This window comes from Pezoporus flaviventris, unplaced genomic scaffold, assembly GCF_033815535.1.
Source record: "Pezoporus flaviventris isolate CSIRO_AGI_PZ_B2104156 unplaced genomic scaffold, CSIRO_AGI_Pfla_v1 ptg000031l, whole genome shotgun sequence".
NCBI classification, from domain to species: domain Eukaryota; kingdom Metazoa; phylum Chordata; class Aves; order Psittaciformes; family Psittacidae; genus Pezoporus; species Pezoporus flaviventris.
The window spans coordinates 66959363-66965362 of record NW_026892579.1 but is presented as its reverse complement, the minus strand read 5'-3'; positions in this window follow the sequence as shown (position 1 = coordinate 66965362).

The window sequence follows — 6000 nt, the reverse complement described above, 5'->3', positions numbered from 1 at the left end:
CTGTTGTGGCTTTCACATTTCCTCTTAGTATTTCTTTTTTAAGCCTGTTGTTATGGTCATTTTGCTCCTCACTAAAGATTTGGCTTCTCACTAAAGATTTTGCACTAGGTATTTTGGGGCTTGAATGGGGCATTTGGGCGCTTTGTGCTCACTCTGTGCTGCCAAGAGCCTACCAAACACTTACGGCAGGGTTTATTTTCCTCCTGTGCTTTCCTCCTGCTCAGAGCAGCTTCGCTGAATATTAGCACTTGTAGCCACAGACAAATGAAACCAAAGTGGCAAGGAAGAAGCTGTGATACTGAATGCCAGAAGGTTAACCACCTTCCACACCTGGACAACAGGAATGGGGTCACTGATGTTCTGGCTGTGTGGTCGTGGGGCACAACAGAAAAGGGGAGCAATGATGAACTTGTAAGTATGTGCAGCCAAGCTTGTAGGAAGATAGGAGTAGGAACTGGCTGAGGTTGAAGGCTGCTTCTTACCGTTGTGTAATGGCTCATAGTGATCGCTCTCTTAGGTTTAGCTTTCTTTGACATCAAGCTTTGAATATGCCTAGCTGCAAAAACTGCTTCTTGAGGGCCTTCTACTCTGGGAGGTGCCATCTAGAAGGGAACAAGAGATCACAAATAGCGTGAGGACCTCTAAATCACAAACTTCCTGGTTCAGTTTCTGCCTCACTGAACCACGCTGATCCCTTCTGCCCTTGTTTAGCTGCACCACTGTCCATCAGGTTCCTGCAGAGGTGTGATTTTGTTGGTGCACACAGTGTCACCCTGCTGCATCGGGGTACTGTGCCTCACTGGCAGGCCTGCGGGCAGCTTTAAACAGTCATAGGTCTTTAGGACTGGAAGGAGAGTGTATGTTAGATGCCTTTTAATGCTGAAAACACTTGGGAGGAGAAAAAGGCACATCATATGTCATAACTATTGAGCCTTTCAGAATGATGCATGAATTAAGAGCCACTACTGAAGTTACGTGCAGCATAGTAAGAGAATAATATATACTATTAGTTTCCTAGTTGCCAGGATCAATACTTAGCTTGGTACAGCCTCCCTTTTGCTGAGGTGCTCCCACGTGCTCTGTGGGTCTGCGTGCAGGTGCACACCTGCACACACCAGGCTTTATTTGAAGGTCACTGACAGAAACAGGCCTTAGGTTAGGTGAGGGTCTGGTGCGTGGTGCAGTTAGAGGGTGTTGTGGGTTGGGTCTGGTGCAAAGTCCATTCTCAGCTATAATGCCCCAAAGGGAGTGTATTTCTCTTCATAAGGCTCCCAACACAGTTTCATAGAATCATAGAATAGTTAGGGTTGGAAAGGACCTTAAGATCATCCAGTTCCAACCCCCCTGCCATGGGCAGGGACACCTCACACTAAACCATGGCACCCAAGGCCTCGTCCAACCTGGTCTTTCTCACTTTCCTGATCAAAGTAATGGAACCAAACACTTAAAAGGAGAAACCAGAATAAAATCACAAGCAAAAAGGTCTGTGACCAACCTGGTTATCTCTATCTTTGCATTCAGTGGCATCTGAATGAGTGATTCTAAAGTAAAACATTCTCCCTTGGGATAGTCTGCTCCCCACAGACAGGTAGAGCACCTTGTGTCCAGATGAGGTAACCTGTAGCTAAGAGGACTCCAAAGCTTCCTGATTTAATCACAGCAAATCAATTATGTGTACCTATTAAACAAAACAAAAGATTTTGTCTCCAGTGATTAATTCTAGCTAGAAATTGTTGTTAAAATATTCATCTTGGTTTGCTAATGGCTTTAAAAAGGGGGGAAAAGGTGAAATAATGATGAATGATTAAACCTTGTCTCCATAAATCCCATTAATTACATTTGGGGAAAAATGAAATAGATGTTGAAGGCAGTATGCTCTCAGATGGCTTCACTAGAAGGGCAAAGCTACATAACGGGCAAATTACTGTTTGTTTCTGTACAGGAAAATAGCCACTCTGTATCCAAAGGGGTCACAAACCCCATTGTTCAGGTGAGTCCCATGGGGCGAACCTGGCCAGCTTGTCCCCAGACCCAGGGCTTAATATGGCAAAGCAGAGCTGCCCCCAGGCAGCATCCTTTGCCTGCTTAGAAAGGGCTCTTTGGGCTTGATGCGCTGCACGTGTTTGGCAGCCATGGGCAGGGAGAAAGGCAGGAAGGCAGTGGTGTATTTCTGTAATCATAAATTATGCTGTATGTTACCTGGAGTTCAGTCTCTATAAATCCTGCATTGACCCTGATTGCATGTGGCTGTAATTAAGCTGTCCAACAGAGTGGGTCTGGCTGGTGATTACACACCGGGGCCTGACCGCACGTGACACAGGGGAAAGGGGTCAGGCACCTGAGGACCTCGACAAGCCTCTTGTGACCAGATGAGCTGTTACCACAGTTCAATCAGGCTTTGGAAAGCACACTGAAACAATTCCTAACAAGTCAACAGGATAGGAGTGGCCTGCAATCATCTGCAGGGGAAGCTGTTCCACTGGTCCTGGCATGTGCCTGCGGCTGAGTGCCAGCAAGGAGCTGTGTGGACCAGCCTCTTGGGTCTGCAGATGTGCAGGGCTCATCTCTGTGCGCTGGGCACCCATTGCCCTGTGTTTGATCCTCTTGGATCATCCTCACAGTGAAAAGACTTTCCTTATATCTGCCCAGCGTTCCCACTTGTCGCTTGTCCTTTCACTGGGCACATGTGGGAAGATGTATATGCCTTGTGCTCCAGCCCCTTGCCATCCTGGTGGCCTCCACGGACTCATTCCAGTGTATCCATCTCCACCTGGGGAGCCCACGACTGGACCCAGCACTCCAGATGTCTCACCAATGCTAAGTACACTGGAAGCATCACCTCCCTCAGCCCTGTTTGATAAGCCTTATAATGCCGTGGAGACAAAGACTATGTTGGTACCCTGACCGAATGGAAATGACAGGAATATTCATACATAGCATCCACAGAAACGACAGGAATATTCATATATAGCATCCATAATCCATATGTGCTTACGTTAAGTAATAACTTTACTGTGTTCAGCAAAACGTCTCTGCGGGTGCTAATGGAGAACTGAGATGGATGTAAAGGCAGACATGTGCCAGCACTGTGCAATAAACCTGCTGCTCTGAACTCGTTCTGGAGACACAGTCACATTGAAAAAGGAACAGGACTACTCCAGACCACGCAGCTCCCCTCGGCCCTTTGAAGCTCTTCCTTGTCTCAGACGATAGGTCCACGTGACCATATACTTGTCTTTTTCCCTGCTAATATCCCTGCCCTAGCAGGAAGAAGGAACAATAGAGAGCAGATAGCTTTTGATAGCATTCAGGCAGTGATCTGATCTGCTCCTGAGCCCTGCTGAGACGACAGCAGATAAGGTTTTATCTTTGATCTTGATGAAATAATCGATGCTCAGCATCCTTCAGCACTGCTCATGCGTGGGGTGAACATTTCCTCCTCTGTTTTGGTTCTGTGCTGTTGACGAAGGGACCGAATGGCTCGTTCCTGCCCATGTCTCCATCCCAGGGAGCTGCCAGCGGGTCCTGAGGCCTCTTGCTTGCCCGGTCAGTGCTGTGGGGTGGAGGTTTCATGGCCTTGGGACCAGCTGACCATGGCAGGGCGCCTGTAGGGATGGTGACTGTGACCCTGCCTGTCACTGTGGCACCTACCCTGATGTGAGCAGCAGCCCAGGGAGGGGATTCTCCCCCTCTGCTCTGGAAGACACCCCCCCCCTGCAGCTCTGATCCAGCTCCGGGGCAGCAGCACAAGAGGGACGTGGAGCTGCTGGAGCGAGGCCAGAGGAGGCCATGGAGATGCTGCGAGGGCTGGAGCAGCTCTGCTCTGGAGCCAGGCTGAGAGAGCTGGGCTGGGGCAGCCTGGAGAAGAGAAGGCTCCTGAAGGGGAGACCTGAGAGCAGCTCCAGTGCCTGAAGGGGCTGCAGGAAAGCTGGAGAGGGGCTTGGGACAAGGGCAGGTAGGGACAGGCCAAGGGGAATGGCTTGAACCTGCCCGAGGGGAGACTGAGCTGAGCTCTTAGGCAGAAGCTCTTCCCTGTGAGGGTGCTGAGGCGCTGGCCCAGGGTGCCCAGAGAAGCTGTGGCTGCCCCATCCCTGGCAGTGTTCAAGACCAGGTTGGACACAGGGGCTTGGAGCAAGCTGCTCTAGTGGAAGGGGTCCCTGCCCGTGGCAGGGGATTGGAGCTGGAGGAGCTTTAAGATCCCTTCAACCCAAACCATAACACGATTCCATGTGCCAGCTCTGATATAGCCACGCTCCGCATATCTCTCGCGCTCTGTACCTCAGCACTGGCGAGGGCAGCAGGGCTGCGGTGGCTCCTTGCTCCTCTGCCCTCCGGTCTCTCAACGCTGTTTCTTACAGGACTCCCCTTCCCTTCCCCTCCCCGCTGGCCGCCATTTTGTGTGTTCCCATCCGGGCTCCCCTCAGGTGCCGGTGACGACGCGGAGGGGCGGGGCTGCCGGAACCGGCTGGAACCGGCTGGGGTCAGCCCCGCCTCTCCTCAGGGAGCGGGAGGCGCCTGGACGGCAGCGCCCGGAGCAGGTACTGCTCAGCATGCATGTGTTTGTATATAAATATATGGATTCTCTAGATATTATATATATAATATATATTACTTTATATATAAAGGCAGGCACGGAGGGCACGGTGCCTGCCCTGTGTTGCGGGCATAGCCTCCTCCTCCCTCCCCAAACTGCCCTCTCCCCTTTTCCCCCTCAGCTGAGTGAGTCTGAGGTGAGCCCTGGGTTTGAATTTGGCGGTTTCCCCTTGTGTCCCAGAGGGAAAAGGCTTTCCTTGGGTGAGATGGTGTCTACATAAATAACTTGTTCCCCTGCTTACCGTGCGTGTGTGCAGCTGGTGCCGAAGACCGAGGAGAACTTCTTAAGTGCACGTTATAAAAGAATGCCTTTTCAGTCAGATTCGCTGTAGTTTAGCTCTTTGCCTTTTTCAGAAACTATGTGAACAGCAAAATCCATGAATCGGAGGGATTGCGAGAGGGGAGGATACTTAGGCTGATCATCCTGTGCTCTTCGTTTGGATGGGGAGGGATTATTAGGCAGACTGTAGGGATTTTTTCCTAGGAGTGATAAAATATATTCCCTAAAAGGTCTCCGACTGAACTGCCTTTAACCACATGCGTAATTCCCATTTCACACATTATTAGGCTCTGAATTCTGGTGGCCTGAACAGGAGGAGCTAAAAGGCCATAAACTAAGGGCTGGTGTTAGAAGTGAGCCATATAATCCATGCAGAATAGCTCTATGGCTTGGTGTCTTCAGATGTGCCCTGTGAGTTTCCATTCTTTACAGGGAAATAAAGGTGACCAAAGGGCAGGAGAAATGTAACTGCAGTGCTGGAGGCTCAGCTGAACTGGAACTGCCCACAGAACCTGGGGTTTATTCTGTATTTGGCTACCCGAGAGATCCATCCAGTGTTTGTGCCCATGACCAAAGGCAGTGCTGGTTTAGCTGGGCAGACACTCCTTTAGAAAACAGGACCCGGTTCTGTTCACGCTTCTGTTGCTGCTTTACAGACACAATCCTGTTATCTGGGATTTCATGGGCATAGATGACTGTAAAATTACCTCAGTGATGCATTTTCTATTCTCCTTTTGGTGTGTCTGTTGTGATTTGCTAAGGGGTAAGTAAATTACATGGAAACTGTCACATTTAGTCATTAAAAAGGTTTAAAACTCGATTTCACCTTGCAAGATTTTTCTTGTGGGGAAAACACCTGAAGCTCGTTTTACCTTGAAGCCACATTTACTACAGTTGGTGGAAACGACCTGTCCATCACTGGTGATGGTTGGTAGGTCCCCATCCTTAGCAGCTGCTGGGACTGGCCTGAGGCTTGGGGAGGGAACCAGTGATTGTAAACCTGAAACCGTGGTAGCAATGATAATGTGTGTTGAAAGGAGGTGACAAAGCTGTTCCAAGAGAAGATAAATGCGCTAGGTAGGCTCCTGAACTAATGCCATTTGATGTACCTCAGCAGTAAGCGGAGT